Below are 21,041 nucleotides of genomic sequence, written 5' to 3'. Positions count from 1 at the left end.
GTGAAGGTAGGTGGTGGTGGGGTGACTATGGTGGTAGTGATGAGAGGATGAAAAATTAAGGTTTAGGGAGCAAGGGATCGAAATTGCTCTAATACTATGTTAATACTTTGAATGATGAGAGAAAAAAAAAGAGTTGAGCAATGCCTTCAATCTCTATATTATTTATACTAAAATGCAACCCTTATTTAAGAAAAAATTTTAATAAAAGAGAGATAAGGAGATAAAGATGAGATATGTGAATAGGTAAGGACGAGTTACGTGAAGAGATAAGGACGAGCTACATGGAGAGATAAGTACGAGCTACATCCCCGATGGATGATGCGTCTTTTGCGATGCCTTGACCGCTTATCCTTCAATTGGGCCACCCTAATATTTCTATGAAATCCAACCAGTCATAAGCTTGGTGGGGCCCGTGATATTTTTAAGAAATCCACACCATCCATCCATTTTACATTATGCTAGTAGATGATTTAAAAAATTAGGAAGATCATTGCCACCTGGAGAGTACAGGGTTGCATTTGCATGCCATCCAAACCGATCCTTGCCACTTGGATGAACTGAAAATATTAGCTTATTCCAAGCTTCTTGGCAGGATTAAAGAAGCTGTCAAAATGGAAGGACAGGATTGATTTCTCACGAACATCACAGCGGGCCTCACGTAGCTTCGGCAGAGCACCGACCATCAGCCAGGGGGCTGGTGTCAGGGGGAGTAGCCAATCCGTCTCCATCCAAAGTGTACACCATGGTATCAACGGCTACGATCATATAACATCAACGGCTTCGATCATGTAACTACGGCCACACCTTTACAATCTGGAAAACCTACTTGTATCAGGAGTTCCCAGGCCTAGCCATTGTATAGGAACTCGGGTCGATGGGACGGTACGCAGAGCCTGAACAACCATCAGAGTCTGACAACTCTGACATGTGGGCCCTACTATTAGGCTGGTGGGCCTCATTTCTTCCCTTGGCAGTTCCACGTGGGGTTTCGCACATGTAATCCGTCCCTTAATTATCGTTCGTGTGGAGAGTTATTAGCTTTAGTTACATCAAGTGATCCATGTCATCTTGCAATTTTTGTAGCTGGCCCTGCAAGTGATAGTTTCGCGATGTGTTACTCACATGTGTCTAATCAAGAACCGTTGGTTCTAAAGGCATGTTTGGTTGGATGCATTTAAGGGCACCATGGACTACGTGGGTCCCACCATGATATATATGTTTCATCCACGCCGTCCATTCATTTTTCCATATTATTTTAGAACACGACTCCAAAAATGAGACAATCCAAAGCTTAAGTTGACCATTATAGGAGGAACATTTAAATTATTAGTGTCGTTTGGTCCTTGATTTTTACAATGTTGGAGATTTTTTGGTAGTCCTCAATCCTCTAGGACACCCATCCAATACATGGTTTGGATCATGGAAATATCTGTCCACCTGTAAAGAATCCATCGCCTAATCAAAGTCGACTTCAATCTGGCCCATCCATGTTTTTGTGTTGAAACTCCTGAGAGTCCACCACCGGAGCAAGAGTAAGGATCTGGCCCATCCATGTTGACTCTCCCTCAATAGATGATTCTGAGATCTAAGTGTGGGACCTTGCAAAGTACAATTGGAGGCAGTTTAAAAGCTAGGTGGGCCCACCACTATGGCTGTGAGAAATGCTGGTCGAAAACTCAAGTGGACCACATAATATGAAGAAAAAACAAAAAAGAAGACTTGAATAGACCCCACGGCATGAAAAAGTTGGAAGGAAAATACTTGAATTTGAAATCTCTTGAATTTGGAATACCTTGAATTTCAAATTCCCGGTTTACGATTGTGTTAAACATTCTTAATTAATAATCCCATTTAATTCAAAAATATCTATGAACTTAAATTACGTAATATATTTACAGGAGTTTGAATTAATTACTAAATTAATTTTAATATTCTTAATCAGTTTGATGCGTTGATTATAATAATTCATTTAATATTCACTTTAGCAAAAAATGATGGAATTTTCCAAGCTATCACAATTGTGCCATCATGATGACCGTGAACCAACATTTTTTAACAATTAATTTATATGACTAATGTTTGGATTGCTCGGATTATATTTATTGATGTGATTTTAGTAATGTAGTTGATAACTAATTGTTTTGGGATGGCAATCGCGGGTCACATGTATAATAGATTATTAGCCTAGTGATACATGTAGCACCCCGCATTTTAAGTAAAAGATTTCAAAATTGTGATGGATTTAACATATCAAAGGTAAGAATTGAAATCTTTCAAATTCAAAATACCCTCTAATTTATCTTTGTCAAACAATTATTAACTCCCAATACCCTCAAATCTCCCCAAATTGGTGCCACATGTCACCTTAGCCAAAACCTAACAAATATTTCAACAGTGGGTGTTTAATCACCACCTTTTCCTATGGCGTGGGCCAGTTGAGTTTTAATCCTCCATTTTTTTTTGGCAAAATGGATGGATGAAGTGAATATCTCACTACAGTGCCTTTTGATATATGTAATTCCATCATCCAATGATCCTTAGGGTCTGTTTGGTCGGACAGATCCCATGGGATTAGGAGGGATGAGATGGATTTTATGGTAATGATGATTTATCCATGGGATTGCTATATCCCGAGACAAGTTCACCGAGTCTGTTTGGCACGCCCGACATATCCCAAGATTTTACTTTCCAATTCGTCCAACCAAACATACCCCAAGCACGATTGAACAGGATTAGGAGGCTCGTTTGGCTCGCTTGGCATATTGGAAGTTAAGCAGGCCCTATTTGGTGTGGACCACTTGAGTTTTAATCACCCTATTTTTCAGCAAAATGGATAAATGAGGTGAATATCTCACAACAGCACGGTAGGTCCCACTTGCCTCCTAATAGAGGTAATCCATAGGCCCATACTTGTTGATAATTCATTACTTTATAACATGCTTAGTGCACTTTCATGATTCATGCCCATACGCATCATATGTATGCTTGAGATGAGGAATGTTTAGATCATAGCATAAGCCGTTGTGCGATTATTTACGGACTCCTTATGAGAAGAGTGCCCCACATGATCGCGTGGTACACGCAGGATTGTTGCATGATTATGAGGTGTGACTCATGCATCTCACATATGTGTGACTTGATCACACTGCACGCCCTAGTGACATCTGGGCCATGTGGCCTCCACTGACACATCGTGGATGGCCGATTGGATACCGAAAATGCTTGGTTCAAGCTGTGGGCACTTAGGATGTCCTTGGGTGAAAGTCCTAACCTTTTGGTACCGGGAGATGCTCCAACGTCTAGCCCCAGTGGATACACGAGCGCCCGAGTGCCGAATACTAGTAGGCCGCGTCTCCCAAGTATCTAGTCGGTTGGAAGGGGTGTGGCCTTATCCGCCCGAGTGAGGGGGCTATAAGCTAGGATGAGAACAAGCTCGCAAATGAGTCCGCTATCGACGAGCCGGTAGGTATTGGCAGACTGGTCAGGCGAATAGTGTGGTCTCTTCCACTTGCTTGTCTGTGCAGCTAGGAGGCAGTCGTGTGAGGTGTATTAGACCCGGTGATATCCAGAGAGGAACGGTATTGATGATGAGTATTGGCACGCTTGCTTTGCATCTCGCATATGACATTTGGCTACATAGGCCTCACATCGCATAGCCTTGGTATGGTGATAGCATTCATGCCTCGCATCGCATAACTTTGATATAGTTGATAGTATTCATGGACTTACGCATATTTCCGCATTACTCGATATTATACACTGGGCACTCGCCTTACACACATTTCACCACCCTCTAAGCTTATAAGCTTATGCACGATAGATGCGTGCGGGTGGCGTTGGTTGCAGGAGCGTTGAGCTTGGAGCGTGCTATGCTGGAGTTTCTTTTACTTTCATTATATTGTATTTTCCTTTCATACGCATTGTACTTAAAATTTTTAATATAGTGGATATGTGGTGTTGTTGTTTTATGACTTAGTTATGCTTGTGGTTATACTCCATTAAAAAAAAAATCATACTAAAAATCCTCCTTATAGGATCCCATGATCGAAATCTGGCGTATGGTTGTACGCATCGCTATAGAGTTCGTGGATTGTGTCCCATATTTCTTTCGCCGTCTTTAAGAAAAGAAGGCTACTCCGGACATTGTCGACCATGGAGTTCCATAACCATGACATGAAAATCATGTCGTCAGATTCCCACTTTACTTTCTTCGAGTCTCCATCAGCTAGACAAGGAAGGGTCCCAGTGATGTGGCCGAGTTTACGCTTGCCCCCAATAAAGATACGGACAGCCTGTTGTCATTGTAGAAAGTTGGGACCAATGAGAGGAGATAATGTTATCTTCAGACCTGGATTCTCAGAGTTTTTGAGATCAATATTAAGAGGAGACGAAGTAGAATCGTTAGAGTCCTTCGATGGAGCCTTGCGGAGAAAAAAAAATAGATAAAGAGTTTAGGGAAAATAAGTTAAAGAAAAAAAATTGAGTTTTTTTTTTTAAAGAACCACCATGTTGGCCGTATAAGGGATGACCAGCCAGCCAAACTATAAAAAAATACACAAAAAAAGGCTGTGAAGGTAGGTGGTGGTGGGGTGACTACGGTGGTAGTGATGAGAGGTTGAAAAATTAAGGTTTAGGGAGCAAGGGATCGAAATTGCTCTAATACTATATTAATACTTTGAATGATGAGAGAAAAAAAAGAATTGAGTAATGCCTTCAATCTCTATATTATTTATACTAAAATGCAACCCTTATCTAAGAAGAAAATAAATTAAGATAAAAAATTTTAATAAAAGAGAGATAAGGAGATAAAGATGAGATATGTGAATAGATAAGGACAAGTTACATGAAGAGATAAGGACGAGTTACATGGAGAGATAAGTACGAGCTACATCCCCGATAGATGATGCGTCTTTTGCGATGCCTTGACCGCTTATCCTTCAATTGGGCCACCCTAATATTTCTATGAAATCCAACCAGTCATAAGCTTGGTGGGGCCCGTGATGTTTTTAAGAAATCCACACCATCCATCCATTTTACATTATGCTAGTAGATGATTTAAAAAATTAGGAAGATCATTGCCACCTGGAGAGTACAGGGTTGCATTTGCATGCCATCCAAACCGATCCTTGCCACTTGGATGAACTGAAAATATTAGCTTATTCCAAGCTTCTTGGCAGGATTAAAGAAGCTGTCAAAATGGAAGGACAGGATGGATTTCTCACGAACATCACAGCGGGCCTCACCTAGCTTCGGCAGCAGGAACTCCATGCAGTCGGCGCAAACCTCGTCTTTCGAACCAGGGCATTTTTTTAATGCATGGACCATCCAAAGTGTACACCATGGTATCAACGGCTACGATCATATAACATCAACGGCTTCGATCATGTAACTACGGCCACACCTTTACAATCTGGAAAACCTACTTGTATCAGGAGTTCCCAGGCCTAGCCATTGTATAGGAACTCGGGTCGATGGGACGGTACGCAGAGCCTGAACAACCATCAGAGTCTGACAACTCTGACATGTGGGCCCTACTATTAGGCTGGTGGGCCTCATTTCTTCCCTTGGCAGTTCCACGTGGGGTTTCGCACATGTAATCCGTCCCTTAATTATCGTTCGTGTGGAGAGTTATTAGCTTTAGTTACATCAAGTGATCCATGTCATCTTGCAATTTTTGTAGCTGGCCCTGCAAGTGATAGTTTCGCGATGTGTTACTCACATGTGTCTAATCAAGAACCGTTGGTTCTAAAGGCATGTTTGGTTGGATGCATTTAAGGGCACCATGGACTACGTGGGTCCCACCATGATATATATGTTTCATCCACGCCGTCCATTCATTTTTCCATATTATTTTAGAACACGACTCCAAAAATGAGACAATCCAAAGCTTAAGTTGACCATTATAGGAGGAACATTTAAATTATTAGTGTCGTTTGGTCCTTGATTTTTACAATGTTGGAGATTTTTTGGTAGTCCTCAATCCTCTAGGACACCCATCCAATACATGGTTTGGATCATGGAAATATCTGTCCACCTGTAAAGAATCCATCGCCTAATCAAAGTCGACTTCAATCTGGCCCATCCATGTTTTTGTGTTGAAACTCCTGAGAGTCCACCACCGGAGCAAGAGTAAGGATCTGGCCCATCCATGTTGACTCTCCCTCAATAGATGATTCTGAGATCTAAGTGTGGGACCTTGCAAAGTACAATTGGAGGCAGTTTAAAAGCTAGGTGGGCCCACCACTATGGCTGTGAGAAATGCTGGTCGAAAACTCAAGTGGACCACATAATATGAAGAAAAAACAAAAAAGAAGACTTGAATAGACCCCACGGCATGAAAAAGTTGGAAGGAAAATACTTGAATTTGAAATCTCTTGAATTTGGAATACCTTGAATTTCAAATTCCCGGTTTACGATTGTGTTAAACATTCTTAATTAATAATCCCATTTAATTCAAAAATATCTATGAACTTAAATTACGTAATATATTTACAGGAGTTTGAATTAATTACTAAATTAATTTTAATATTCTTAATCAGTTTGATGCGTTGATTATAATAAATTCATTTAATATTCACTTTAGCAAAAAATGATGGAATTTTCCAAGCTATCACAATTGTGCCATCATGATGACCGTGAACCAACATTTTTTAACAATTAATTTATATGACTAATGTTTGGATTGCTCGGATTATATTTATTGATGTGATTTTAGTAATGTAGTTGATAACTAATTGTTTTGGGATGGCAATCGCGGGTCACATGTATAATAGATTATTAGCCTAGTGATACATGTAGCACCCCGCATTTTAAGTAAAAGATTTCAAAATTGTGATGGATTTAACATATCAAAGGTAAGAATTGAAATCTTTCAAATTCAAAATACCCTCTAATTTATCTTTGTCAAACAATTATTAACTCCCAATACCCTCAAATCTCCCCAAATTGGTGCCACATGTCACCTTAGCCAAAACCTAACAAATATTTCAACAGTGGGTGTTTAATCACCACCTTTTCCTATGGCGTGGGCCAGTTGAGTTTTAATCCTCCATTTTTTTTTGGCAAAATGGATGGATGAAGTGAATATCTCACTACAGTGCCTTTTGATATATGTAATTCCATCATCCAATGATCCTTAGGGTCTGTTTGGTCGGACAGATCCAGTGATCCAAGCCGTTGATAAGATACCCCTCACCGTCGATGGTTTGTGGAACAAAATGAGGATTCTACTCATCCTTTCAGTGGTTCCCAAATGGACGGTAGGATGCTAAAAATGGGTCATGGTGGATATAAGAGGAAGATAGGTGAAACCGAGAAGGTGGAAACCTATACTAAATGTGGAACTGTATCCTCAAATCAGATCCGTCCAACTAACGTGCTCTACACTAAATGTTTTAAATTATGTGTGTGTGTGTATATATAAAATCATGAACGGCGTGGATAAAATACATCCATCCCGGTGTGGCCCACAGATCTATGACACTTCCTCGCTGGTGACGGGGTCACCATCCAAACCGTGTCCAATGAAAGGAATATATTGGATCGGCCGATTACTTTTACCTTTTTCAATCAATGGGCCGTCCAAGGCAACGACCAATTAGATGTACGGTTCCGATCCACAGACTTCACGCCACGTGTACGGTAAAGGTTGCTCTATCACATCATTGCCCGTTTTCCACGCGACGCTCCCGAAAACCAGGCGTCAAAGGTGGGTAACTTACTGCGCAGATATTTTTTTTAAGAGAAAACTTTGATACTCTGGCAGAGCTTGGTTAACGATACACATGCACTTAGAAATTCCTTTAAGTTTGTATACTTATCATATTATAATTAAATTTAAACCGTCCAAATTACGTGTATCAGTTTAAATGCATAATGAGAAATCGATTACGCTTACTTCTTTTTCCAGCTGTCAGACTGATGGACACTTATTGGACGGTTAACATATAATGATCTTGAAAGTTTCCATGACCCAGAGATTACCATTATTCAACCAATCTGATTCTTATCCAGTAACTTAGAAATAATAATCTACGCCATTTATACGGTTTAACTTTTGTTTATGTATGCTACGTTTGCCATCCAAGTGACTGCATATCAAGCGTCACACGCAGCTAGAGTATTAAATAACCCGCCTTTTCGCGTGGAGTTCGTTTTCCCTCTCAGAGCGGTTGTGTGGGGCCCAAATAGATGTCCGTGACAAATCCACTCCGTCCATCTCTTTTTAAAGACCACAATAGTATAGGATTCCAAAAATCAATCATATTCAAAACTCATGTGGGCCCTATCCCATGAAACAGTGCAGATTGAATTCATGGGGGTGACAGAAATTTTGTATTAGGATGATATGTAGTTCTGCAATTTATCTGAGTGGTAATAACGATATGAACGGTTTGGATGGCGTATAAACATCATGGTCAGCTTCAGGAATATTTCAACGGTGGACGTTTCCGTTCCCGCTGCTTCGTTTGCGGGGCACATGCAATCCGCTCGCTGCTCTCTTTTGTGTCTGTCGGGGCTCAAGATTAAGCGAGTGTCGCCACTCACTTGGGTCCACATGCTGAGATGATCAGATGATCTGAACCATATATATTCTCTTTACTATTATAAAAAAGCTATGTTCCCTTAATAATTAATCTCCGGTGAGGATCATTAACTTTGATTTTTTGAGTTGAATGTGAGCCTTTGAAAACTTTCTTTTAAATCTTCTAAAATTCATCTAGAGATAATTAAGATAATAATAATTTATATTTATCAAATGAAAATTACAGTATTTATTTTACAAAATGGACGGACACGATCATCGGTCCACTCATCATGTGGGCTCCATTGTGCTTGTACAAACGCTGTTTAATATATCGCGACGGAGCGAAGAAAACTGATTTTACCCGCGCGCGTAAAACCGCAAAACAGTCGCGTCAGAGAATCACGGGAAAACGTCCATTCCAACGATCTCGCTTCTGTCGTTTTCCTCTAGCCGTCGGAATGAGTGGATGCATGAGCGCCGAGTGCCGAATACTAAGAGACCGCGCTTTCTACTGTGTCGTGGTCGGTTGGAAAGGTGTGCGGCCTTACCCGCCCGAGTGGAGGGGGTAAAGCTAAACTGAGTTCGACCAGCTCGAGGAATGGTCCGCTATTGACAAGCCGGGCCCAATATTGGCAGGCGGATAGTGAGGTCCCTTCTACTCACCTTATTGCGCGCAATGGGGCGGCAATCTGGTTTGAAGTGTACTAGACCCTGGTGATATTCTAGAGTTAAGCTGTATTGATATGTGGACTTAGATGAGGATTGGTATGCTTGGATTGAATCTTGCATCGCATGGCCTTGGTATGACCGACATCATTCATGCATTGTATCGCATGGCCTTGGTATGGACAATAGTATTCATGGATTTATCAGCATATTCCGCATTACTCTAATACTGCATAATTGTATCATTACATTGCGCATATACTTTCACCACCCTCTAAGCTTTCCGTAAACTTATGCACGACCGTTGTGTGCAGGTGACGTTGGATCGCAGCAGCGCTGATGCAGGAGTGCATAGCAGATCATTTTGGAGCTTTTGTCTATTATCATTGTATTTCCCTTATACGCATTTTACTTATAAATTTTGATCATAGTGGAAATGTGATAGAGTTTTTTGTTGTTATTTGTAGGTTATGCCTTTAGTTATGCTTATTACGAATTAAGCTGATGTTGAAAATCCTCTTCGTAGCATCACATGATCGGAACCTGGCGGTGGACGCTGGAAGCCGAGAATGAGGTTTTATAGAGGCTGTCGGCGCCGGATTCAACAATCGAAAATTTTATAAGCCCGGTTTCCAAATTTGGAGTGCGACAATGGTTATCTTAGAAAAGGTTCTGGAAGTTTACATTCCCATTGTTTTGTTAGGTTGGATTTATTGGAACTTTTAAATTTCATGTGATCACTGTCTTTCAAAGCATGTGCACGGAGTGGATCCGTGACCTATATTTCATATGGGCCTTAGGGTGCTCTGGGGTCACATGCAAGTTTGAAAGCTTGTAGGCCTTACCGTTGTATATTTGTTTCATCCACACCGTCCATTCATTTTTCAGCTCATTTTACCACACATGTCAAAAATTAGGCCATCCAAAGTTCAAATGACCACCCCACAGAAAACGTCCACCGTTGAAACCTTCCTAAGATCCACAAAGCATATTTATTTGCCATCCATTCTATTCACTACGTCACACAGATCTGATGAAGGGAAAAAATAAAAAATAAAAAATCATCACGATCTAAAACTTACGCGGCCAATAAGAAGCTCTCAACGGTAAGAGTTCAATCCTCCACCGTTTCTTGTGGTGTGGTCAACTTGAGCTTTACATCTGACTCATTTTTAGGTTCACGCTCTAAAATGTGCTGGAAAAATGGATGGACGGCGTGGATAAAATACATCCATCCCGGTGTGGCCCACAGATCTATGACACTTCCTCGCTGGTGACGGGGTCACCATCCAAACCGTGTCCAATGAAAGGAATATATTGGATCGGCCGATTACTTTTACCTTTTTCAATCAATGGGCCGTCCAAGGCAACGACCAATTAGATGTACGGTTCCGATCCACAGACTTCACGCCACGTGTACGGTAAAGGTTGCTCTATCACATCATTGCCCGTTTTCCACGCGACGCTCCCGAAAACCAGGCGTCAAAGGTGGGTAACTTACTGCGCAGATATTTTTTTTAAGAGAAAACTTTGATACTCTGGCAGAGCTTGGTTAACGATACACATGCACTTAGAAATTCCTTTAAGTTTGTATACTTATCATATTATAATTAAATTTAAACCGTCCAAATTACGTGTATCAGTTTAAATGCATAATGAGAAATCGATTACGCTTACTTCTTTTTCCAGCTGTCAGACTGATGGACACTTATTGGACGGTTAACATATAATGATCTTGAAAGTTTCCATGAACCAGAGATTACCATTATTCAACCAATCTGATTCTTATCCAGTAACTTAGAAATAATAATCTACGCCATTTATACGGTTTAACTTTTGTTTATGTATGCTACGTTTGCCATCCAAGTGACTGCATATCAAGCGTCACACGCAGCTAGAGTATTAAATAACCCGCCTTTTCGCGTGGAGTTCGTTTTCCCTCTCAGAGCGGTTGTGTGGGGCCCAAATAGATGTCCGTGACAAATCCACTCCGTCCATCTCTTTTTAAAGACCACAATAGTATAGGATTCCAAAAATCAATCATATTCAAAACTCATGTGGGCCCTATCCCATGAAACAGTGCAGATTGAATTCATGGGGGTGACAGAAATTTTGTATTAGGATGATATGTAGTTCTGAAATTTATCTGAGTGGTAATAACGATATGAACGGTTTGGATGGCGTATAAACATCATGGTCAGCTTCAGGAATATTTCAACGGTGGACGTTTCCGTTCCCGCTGCTTCGTTTGCGGGGCACATGCAATCCGCTCGCTGCTCTCTTTTGTGTCTGTCGGGGCTCAAGATCAAGCGAGTGTCGCCACTCACTTGGGTCCACATGCTGAGATGATCAGATGATCTGAACCATATATATTCTCTTTACTATTATAAAAAAGCTATGTTCCCTTAATAATTAATCTCCGGTGAGGATCATTAACTTTGATTTTTTGAGTTGAATGTGAGCCTTTGAAAACTTTCTTTTAAATCTTCTAAAATTCATCTAGAGATAATTAAGATAATAATAATTTATAATTATCAAATGAAAATTACAGTATTTATTTTACAAAATGGACGGACACGATCATCGGCCCACTCATCATGTGGGCTCCATTGTGCTGAGACAAACGCTGTTTAATATATCGCGACGAAGCGAAGAAAACTGATTTTACCCGCGCGCGCAAAACCGCAAAACAGTCGCGTCAGAGAATCACGGGAAAACGTCCATTCCAACGATCTCGCTTCTGTCGTTTTCCTCTAGCCGTCGGAATGTCACCACGGAAAAAATTCCGACACCCCCGTCAAAAAGGGCAAAGAAAGGAGGCCGTCCGTTATGATAACGACGTTACGGACGGCCAGCAGCGCACGCCCCCATGAGCTTGAAAGCGACGTCTCACCCCACGCTCGTATAAATCCGGTCTGTCCGTCGTTCGATGGTGATCAGACGAGCTGGGTTGGCTGGTGTCATTCCTGGAATGGATATTGACGGTTCATCAGGTGGGCCCTGCCATGGACCACATATCAATGTACGATAGTCCTCTAATCCCAGCCGTTGACACGTGCCACAGATAATGGCCATTAAAAAGACGAAATAAGCAGCAGGCTTTTGAGCTGTAGGTATGGCACCTGCATGTCTCGTCTGCCAACTCATGCGTGCCTACGTGGCAGTATCCTAGCGGTTCGTCAGTTGGGCGTGACAAATGATGAGTGGACCACATGAACTTTCAATCCAGCCCGTTATCCTTTTCTTACCATGGTTTTTAGACGCGGTTTGGTAGTGACGCTGCCACTAGCCAGGTGGCTAGTGGTCGGTGCCATGTGGACCACACCATGATGTATATCTTTTATCCATGCCGTCCATCCATTTTGAAAGATAATTTTAGCTCCTGAACCAAAAAATAAGGAATATATAAATCTCATGTGGACCACACCATGGGAAAAAAAAAATGTAGTGATTGACTGTCCACCATTAAAAACCTCACAGACCCCAATATAATGTTTATTTGACATCCAACATGTTGATTAGGTCATACAGACCTGGATGAAGGCTGAAAAACAAATATCAGCTTGATCCAAAACTTATGTGGCCCCCATGAAGTTTTTAACGGTAGGATTTCAATCAACACCTTGTGGTCCAGTTGAGACTTGGGTCAACCTAATTTTTGGGATCATAACATAGAATGATCTGAAAGAATGGATGAACGGAATGAATGAAAAATATACTTCATGGTGGGGCTCACAGAGCAGTGACCACTAGCCATTGGCTAGTAGCAGGGTCACTAGCCAATCCGTTTCCTTTTTCTGTACACGGTCTGGTATCTGCGCTGTGTTACATGCATTCGGGCGGGCCAATGAAAGGTTCGAATCTCGCATTGACGCGGATGCTGATATTGCCAGCAGTGTATTCGACAGATGTCGGTATCTACGCCGTTGATCCATTTTCCCAGCTCATTTTCGTGCATCAGACAAAAATGAGTCAGATAAAAATCTTAGGTTGACCACACCACACGAAAGCAGTGGTGATTGGTCGCTCACCATGTCATCCAGTCCGTTGATTAGGTTTGGATGAAGGGAAAGCACGAATATTAGCTTGAAAAAAAAAAAAAAAAAAACTTTTGTGGACGGTAAGAAGCTTTCAACGGTAGGCGTTCAATCACTACATTTTCTTACGGTGTGTTCCATCTGAGATTTGTATGTGCTTTATTTTTGTTCTCCAGCACGAAAATGTACTGGAAAAATCAATGGACTGCGTGGATAAAAGACATAATCATGGTGGGGGCCACAGAACACCCACCAGTAGGGACATCGGTACAGGCAGGGTGAGTATGTAATCCCCGTCCATCTCACATGGCCTGGCGAATGAACCGTTTAAATGTCATCGATGTGCTGGGCCATGGGAAAACAGATTTGGGGAGTTACTTGCAGGTGATGAAGAATTGTACAGGTGGCATGCCACATTTCATCCCAGTGCCTGTGTATAAGCCATCATGGTCTGGCAGAGTATCAAAGTTTTTCTCGAATAGATACGGACGCGGATTTAACGCTCCTAAGCTGGAAACCTAAGTGGGGTCCACCCTGATGTTTGTGTTATGTGTGTTCATTTCGGGACAAGCAACAGAAAAATGAGCCTGACTCAAGACTAAAGTTTGCCACGTGAGAGGAAACAGCGAGGATTGGACAACAGCTATTTTCATCCCATTGGGAATTATCTTATAAATGGTTAGGATGGCTTATAATCATTTAGATGGAGCCAAGGAAAGTTTCATCCCATTGGGAATTAGCTTATAAACGGTTAGGATGGCTTATAATCATTTAGATGGAGCCAAGGAAAGTTTCAATGGTTGGGATTCCTTTCTCTAATTTTCCCTCTTGTAGCCCACTTGAGCATTGGGTCTAACTCATTTTTTATCACTAAAGTGAGCTCACAGAATGGATGGAAAGATAAGTTTCTTACCAACATTACCTTCTTAATTTTTTGGTTTCCTGGTTTAGCTTGTTAGGACACGTGCTGTTCGTTCACACTTCACTTTTGGCCACCCCTTATGTGGAATTGATACCAATACTTCAGTGTTGAAATGAGGTATTTTTCACTCAGTCTGCCACTTGAGCTATGGATCTAGGTGTCTCACAAACATTACTTACAGTCCCTCTCCAATTAGAAATGGCAGTAGCTTTGAATGGCTACTATGATGTATGGGTCTTATCCACACTTCTAATTTATTTTTTTGCGTATCATTTAAGGGTAAAAGACAAAAAATGAAGCAGATCCAAGGCTCAAGTGGACCAAACCACAGGAAGCAGTGGTGATAATGATTCTCACCGTTGAAACTTTTCTAGGGCCCACAGCGATTTTTATTTACCATCCAACCTATTCATGAAACTAAATAAACCTTATGATGGAAAAACACAAGTACTAGCTCCATCCGAAACTTATATGGGTCCAAGAGGTTTTCAAAGGTAAGAGTTTAATCCCCATCTAGTAGTCCCAGCCTTGGATCGGACTAATTTTTGAGGCTTATTCACTAAAATGAATGGACTGTGTGGACAAGACCCATAACATCACAGTGGCCACTCAAAGCTCCTGGTCTCCATAAGATGTGGGGTCTATGTGATGTACGAAGGCTATGTAATTCGTACATCCGAATGACTCACTAGGGCCTCTTTGGGAGTGTGGATTTGTAAACCCCTGGATGTGGAACCTAGGATTAAAAACCCCTTGGATTTGCAATCCTTCTAGTGTGTTTGGCACCCTAGAGGGTGAATCAACTTTAATCCAAAAGTACTTCTATGTAGTATATTTACAGGGATTTGAACTTAATTACTAAATCAACTTTAATATATCTAATTAGTTAATGTTATTTTTTTATATAATGATTGTGATAAGCCTGTTGAAATATATACTTTGCTGAAAATGATGATGAAAATGATGAAATTCCAAGTCTCGAATGGGCCACAAGCACAAGATCATGTCTAAGTGATAACCAATGATTTTTAATCATTGATTTACATGGACAATGTTTGGACGGTGCTGATCATTGTTAGTTGGTCATGTGCCCAATAGAATGATAATGTATAATGACACACATATTACACCTGCAATTATTAAAATAATTTTTAGTATAATCTAAGCTCTCTTTGTGGATTGCGGACCCCCTCAAAGAGGGGATTGGAAACCCCTCATATTTGAAACCCTCGGTTACTTTTTGCTGCCAAACAACCACCGTATTGGAAACCCCCTCCAATCCACAGTGCCAAGTGGCTTCTTACATTACCCATTACCAAAAAATCAGCCTGACACGATGTGACATTGGACGGCTACCTTTGAATTACACAATGGCCTACTTGAATTTTGAAACAGCCTAATTTTCGGCCTGACTCTTCATCCGGGAAATATCAAGGGTCTGAATGGCCTAGATTTTGTATACAGGGCACGGTGGACACTTTGCGCCAATCAAGAGTGGAGGTTCCCTCCCAACTTAGTTCCCTGTATTGTGGCCCACCTAATTTAGGGATCAGAATGATTTTAGGGCCACGGAAGTAACATGGGATGAATCATATAATGAACGGGCTTGATTTTTTAATGCATTACATGGGCCCACATCTTTCCTATACTAATGGCAAAGTGGACACATTTTGCATCTTCAAATTCTTAGAGAATGTAAAATAATAACAAAATTCTACATGTATTTTATTGAACACTTAGTGAGCAGCATTAAAATCAAGATATGAGGAGAATCTAGGTACCTGGAAAATGGTGATTTGTTTCATATCCATTACTTCCTCTCTACTGGCTGATTGTGTGGAGAATGTATGCAACCGAAACAGTACTTCATTGAGTTATTTCATCAAACACATGGGAAGCATCATCAATATCAAAATAACCAAGTCACCGAGTTGATTCCATCCGAGTCGAATTGAGTTGAGGTTTGATCCGAGTCAAGTCGAGCTTGGGCAAGCTCGAACTCAGCTTGAAATTTTTTCGAGTTCCAAAAACTAGCTAAACTCAATTAAAATTCAATTACGATCTTGCGAGTTAAGCTTTTTCGAGTCGAGTCGAGTGAATTGATCGGGCTAATTCGAGTCATGTACAACTCTAACCAGGGAAACTAGTCAAGTTCAGAATTTTCGGTAATGAGACTCACCAACCGACGTGGTCATTTCGACCGAGCTATCTTAACAGTCCAATCTCAAACTCGAAATAAAAATGACCGGAGAAAATCTCGCATTAGGCCAGGATTGATTTGATGAGATACCCACCGAAAATCACGCTAATCAAGGCAAAATCAAAGATATTGTTAGAAAGCCGCGGATTCAACTAGATTCGAGCAATAACACTAACCATCCAAAATTCCTTCACGATGAACTCATAATGGATGGGTTTGATTTTATGAATGCATTACGGGCCCCACATCTTCCCATAGCGCGCTCCACATAGATTACCAACACAATTTACATCTTCCATCCGAACAGAGGTGAGATCCGGGCCGTCCATCAGTAAATTACAGTGACTTACCACCCTAACCATCCTAGATTCCTTCCCGATGCCTTCCAAGGTATATGCTGATATTGCAACCAAATTGGAAAATTGGCTTGAGCCATTATCTATGCTGCTCTCCGAATTTTGTAAAAGATCCATTTACTTTGGGCTGTTGGACGGGAATGTAATTTGTCTTTTCCCCATTAGCTTGTGGGCCACCCATGGGACGGTCAGGATCATCCAATCATTGTATTTCTACCAACCAATGGAAAATTAGGGGGCAACCCAAAACCCTAAAAATTGAATGATCAGTTAGTGACCGTTCGATTGACAATTTCAAGAACCGAAAAATATGGTTTAAGAAGCAGATGTGTATTGATCCGGTGGGCCCCACACAGCTAGTAGAAGGAATGTAATGGTCATTGCTTTTTTGGTTCTTCTACTTGCGCCCCAGTAATCAAAGGATTAGGATGGCCCCATTGAGATATTGGGGATCGTGTCCATGGGAAGTGGATTGGGTGGTGACTTGTGGGGCCCACTATGTTTATGTGTTTTTATCTATGTCATCCATTCATTTTTCATCTGCCCATGGATGAAGACTATTGAAAGCTCAAGTGGACCACACCAATAGAAACTTCGTGGGGCCACTGAAGTTTTGGATGAAGCTGATATTTGTGTTTTCTATGTTTCAAACTTTGTGTTATTATCCCAACCGTGTCTGTGGTGTGGTCCATTTAAGCTTTAGATTTACTTATTTTGAGATATCTTAAAATTAGCTGGCAAAACAAATGTACGGCACGGATGTAAGTGGGCCCCATGGCACCCAACACCGCATAGGGCCACCCCATTCCCCATCTGATCAATGGCGTGGATGGAGAAATTGTGGCCTTAACTGTGGACCGGATTGTGTCCTACCCCTGCCTTGGAACGAACAACTTTGAGTGCCCGATGTACGGGTCTTATTCACACCATCTATCCATTTTTGTATCATTTTACTACATACGCCCAAAAATGAGGTAGATCCAAGGCTAAAGTGGACCACACTGAAGTAGTGGTAATAATAATTCTCACGGTTGAAACTTTTCTGGGGCCCACGGTGGTATTTATTTGCCATATAACTTATTAATAAAGTTATATAACTTGGATGAAGAGAAAACTCCAAATATCGGCTCCATCTTAGATTTCCGTGGTTCTCAAGAAGTGTTCCACAGTAAAAGTTCTACCTTATTTTTGAGCTTGTGCTTCGGTTCTACCTTATTCTTGGGCTTATTCATTGAAATGATAGGAATAGGAAAAAGACGGTGCTGATAAGACCCATATATCGCTGAGGCCACTCAAAGCTGCCGTCCGTTCCCTAACCCTGTAGATAGGTGGGCCCACCTTAGCCAGAGGATGTCACATGAACGCCCATTTCTCGTATTCTCACAAGTTTCCTTCCAGTCTCTTTCGTCGTTTCCTTCAGCAGCATTCGAAGAGAGTTTTTGCTGGCATCGGGACTGCAACGAACCACCACAATGGTGGGTCCCACCTAGACGCAATCACCCGGCGCAGATTGCCGAAAACGGATTGGCTACATTGGCTGGTGGTCGGTGCTATGTGGGCCTCACCATGATGTATGTGTTTCATTCACGCTCTCCATCTGTTTTGCTTGATCATTTTAAGATATAAGACAAAAAAAATGATAACATCCAAATGTCAAGTAGACCACGTTAGAGGAAACTGTGTTGAAAGAATGATGACCATTAAAAACTTTTTGAGTGCCGTAAAAGTTTTGGGTCAAACTGATCTTTAATTTTTTCCCTTCATCTAGGTTTGTATAACCTAATCAACAGATCGGATGTCAAATAAACAGTACAATGGGCCTTAGGAGGATTTTAATGGTGGATATCCAATTACTATTGTTTTTTTTTTGTGGTGTGGTCCAACTAAGATTTATATCTCTCTCATTTTTGGGATCAAGCCATAAAATGATCTATAAAAAAATGATCTATAAAAATGGATGAACGACATTAATGAAACACATACATCATGGTGGGGCCCACAAAGCACTGATCACCAGCCACTGGGCTAGTGTTAGGGGAGTAGCCAATCCATTTAGGGCCCGTTTGGCCAGTCGGATTGGAAGGGACTGGTTGGTATTGGAAGGGATTGAAAGTTAAATCCCGGGATTGGCCGGGTGTGCCAAACATAGTCCGTGATTTGATCCCAATCCCATGGATCTTAAGACAATCCACCATCATTACCTTTAAATCCCAATCCAATCCACCCTCATCCGTTCAAATTTTCTTGGGACGTGTTTGGTTTGTGGGATTGGAAGGTATGGGAAGGTTTAATCTCGGGATTGGCCGGTCGTGCCAAACAGACTGGATATAGTAATCCAGGGATATAGCAATCCCATGGATCTCAAGACAATCCACTGACAACATCATCATTACCTAGAAAACTATGCCATCCACCCTAATACCATTCAATCCCTTCCAATCCACCCGGCCAAACGGGCCCTTACCGGATTGTCAGGTGACCTTGCAACCATGGATGCTTTTGGTGACCGGAATACATGATGCATGCAGTCCACCCATTTTATCGGCTGATTTTAAGTCACAGTCTTAAAAATAAGCATTATTGAAAACTAAATTAGACTATACTAAGCGAAAGAAAGAAGATTAAATGCCACCAAGTAGTTTCTTTCAGGCCAAAGAAGTTTCGAATGGAACTAAGATTTGTATTTTACTGCCGTGCAAGTATACGTAACCTTGTTAAATAAGTGTTGTTTATCTCTATTATCATCATTTCTCATGAGATCCAATCAGAACAGGTTATGTGTGATTTTTACTAATCTGCTAAATAGTGATGAACAGTTATAACAATTGTAGGAATGTGAGAGAATATTTAGATGGTCAAATCAATGCTATAAATAGCAGATTAATTCAACATAAAAATTACGTCCCATACTAACATAATTAAACCAAACATTAATTTTCAATTATCATTAAATTTTTATTTCATAGTGTAATCCTTTACTTTTCAGTTTCCTATTTACATTTGTAGTGTAATCCATGACACTAATCAAGTAGCTCGTAATTCTAGTTGTAATTTGAGTCTATGTCTATATGCTGGATTCAATTCTTCAATTGGGAAGGTGTTTTACAGTTATTCTTTGCAGCTGATGGTAAGAATTCCTTTTTTCATTTCATTTTATGTATATTAAAAAAATCTTTTTCATATATAAGACAAATGTATAACCCATCATCAGAGGATGAATCCCGCCATCTTAATATCGCCAAATACTGTTTACACATTAAGCGAGTGGTTGAATCGGCGGCCGATCTCATCAGATCTCAGTTATACACCAAGTGTCTACCTATTTTGGCGCTTGGGGTCATAGCCGTTCTGTTTAATTGAGCCGTAATTTCAATTTTGGTACGCATGCATTCGTATAGTCAAAAACAACCACTTAAGTTTTTTGGCACACTTAGTAATAATATGAAGAAAAAACTAATTGACTGTTAATAATATTCACTGTGCACTGTTCATATCAAACATCAATAATTTTTGGCATGGCTGGTAAAATCTTAAAAGAAAAGTTACTTAACTATAAAAAATATATACCATGTATCAGCTGAAAACCAACCCCAACCGTTTTTGGCATGATTGGTGGAACTTTGAAGAAAAAATTACTTAACTGTCAAAAATATACACTATGCATTGACTTTACCAAACAACACCAAGTATAAGGGCATGTTTTAACAATGAGCAGTATTATCGCTACATTTTTTTATTTGTATTGTGGTCCACTTAAAATTTAGATATGCTTTAATTTTGATTTCCTGCCTAAAATAAGTTGGCCAAATGGGTGGATGACACGGATAAAACACATACACCATAGTGGCCAATTATGGCTCGTCCCTGATGTATCTATTATATGCCCATATTATTCATGGCATGGATCAAAAAATAAAATAGATCCAAATTTCATACGGGAATTGTATCATCACCGTTAAAAACTTCATAGGACAAGATAGTTTTGGATCGAGTTGTAATGTTTTCTTTTTATCCTCATGCGCCGATATGTACCATATACATCGAGGTGGGACCCTTGGGAGGAGAGTGTTACTTGCACCCGCATCACAGTCACAAGTTTTCTCAGAGGACCAGATCTAGCTCGATCGAAGCCTGTCCCACCTCATGAATGGACCAGATCTAGCTCTAGTGCCTCATGTAGGCACGTGTTCTGAAGGCTCCCGCCCATCTATCTGCTCTCGACGGACGTAACTCACAACGACCGACGGATAGGGAGCAGGGAGCTGTCATATCACTACGAATGTAATTCCTTGAATTAATTACTTGCGCGTCGCTTCTCCAATAACTCGCGGAT

The sequence above is a fragment of the Magnolia sinica genome, chromosome 10 (assembly GCF_029962835.1).
Source record: "Magnolia sinica isolate HGM2019 chromosome 10, MsV1, whole genome shotgun sequence".
NCBI lineage: Eukaryota > Viridiplantae > Streptophyta > Magnoliopsida > Magnoliales > Magnoliaceae > Magnolia > Magnolia sinica.
The sequence above is the reverse complement of the archived record's forward strand: the minus strand, read 5'-3'. Positions refer to the sequence as shown.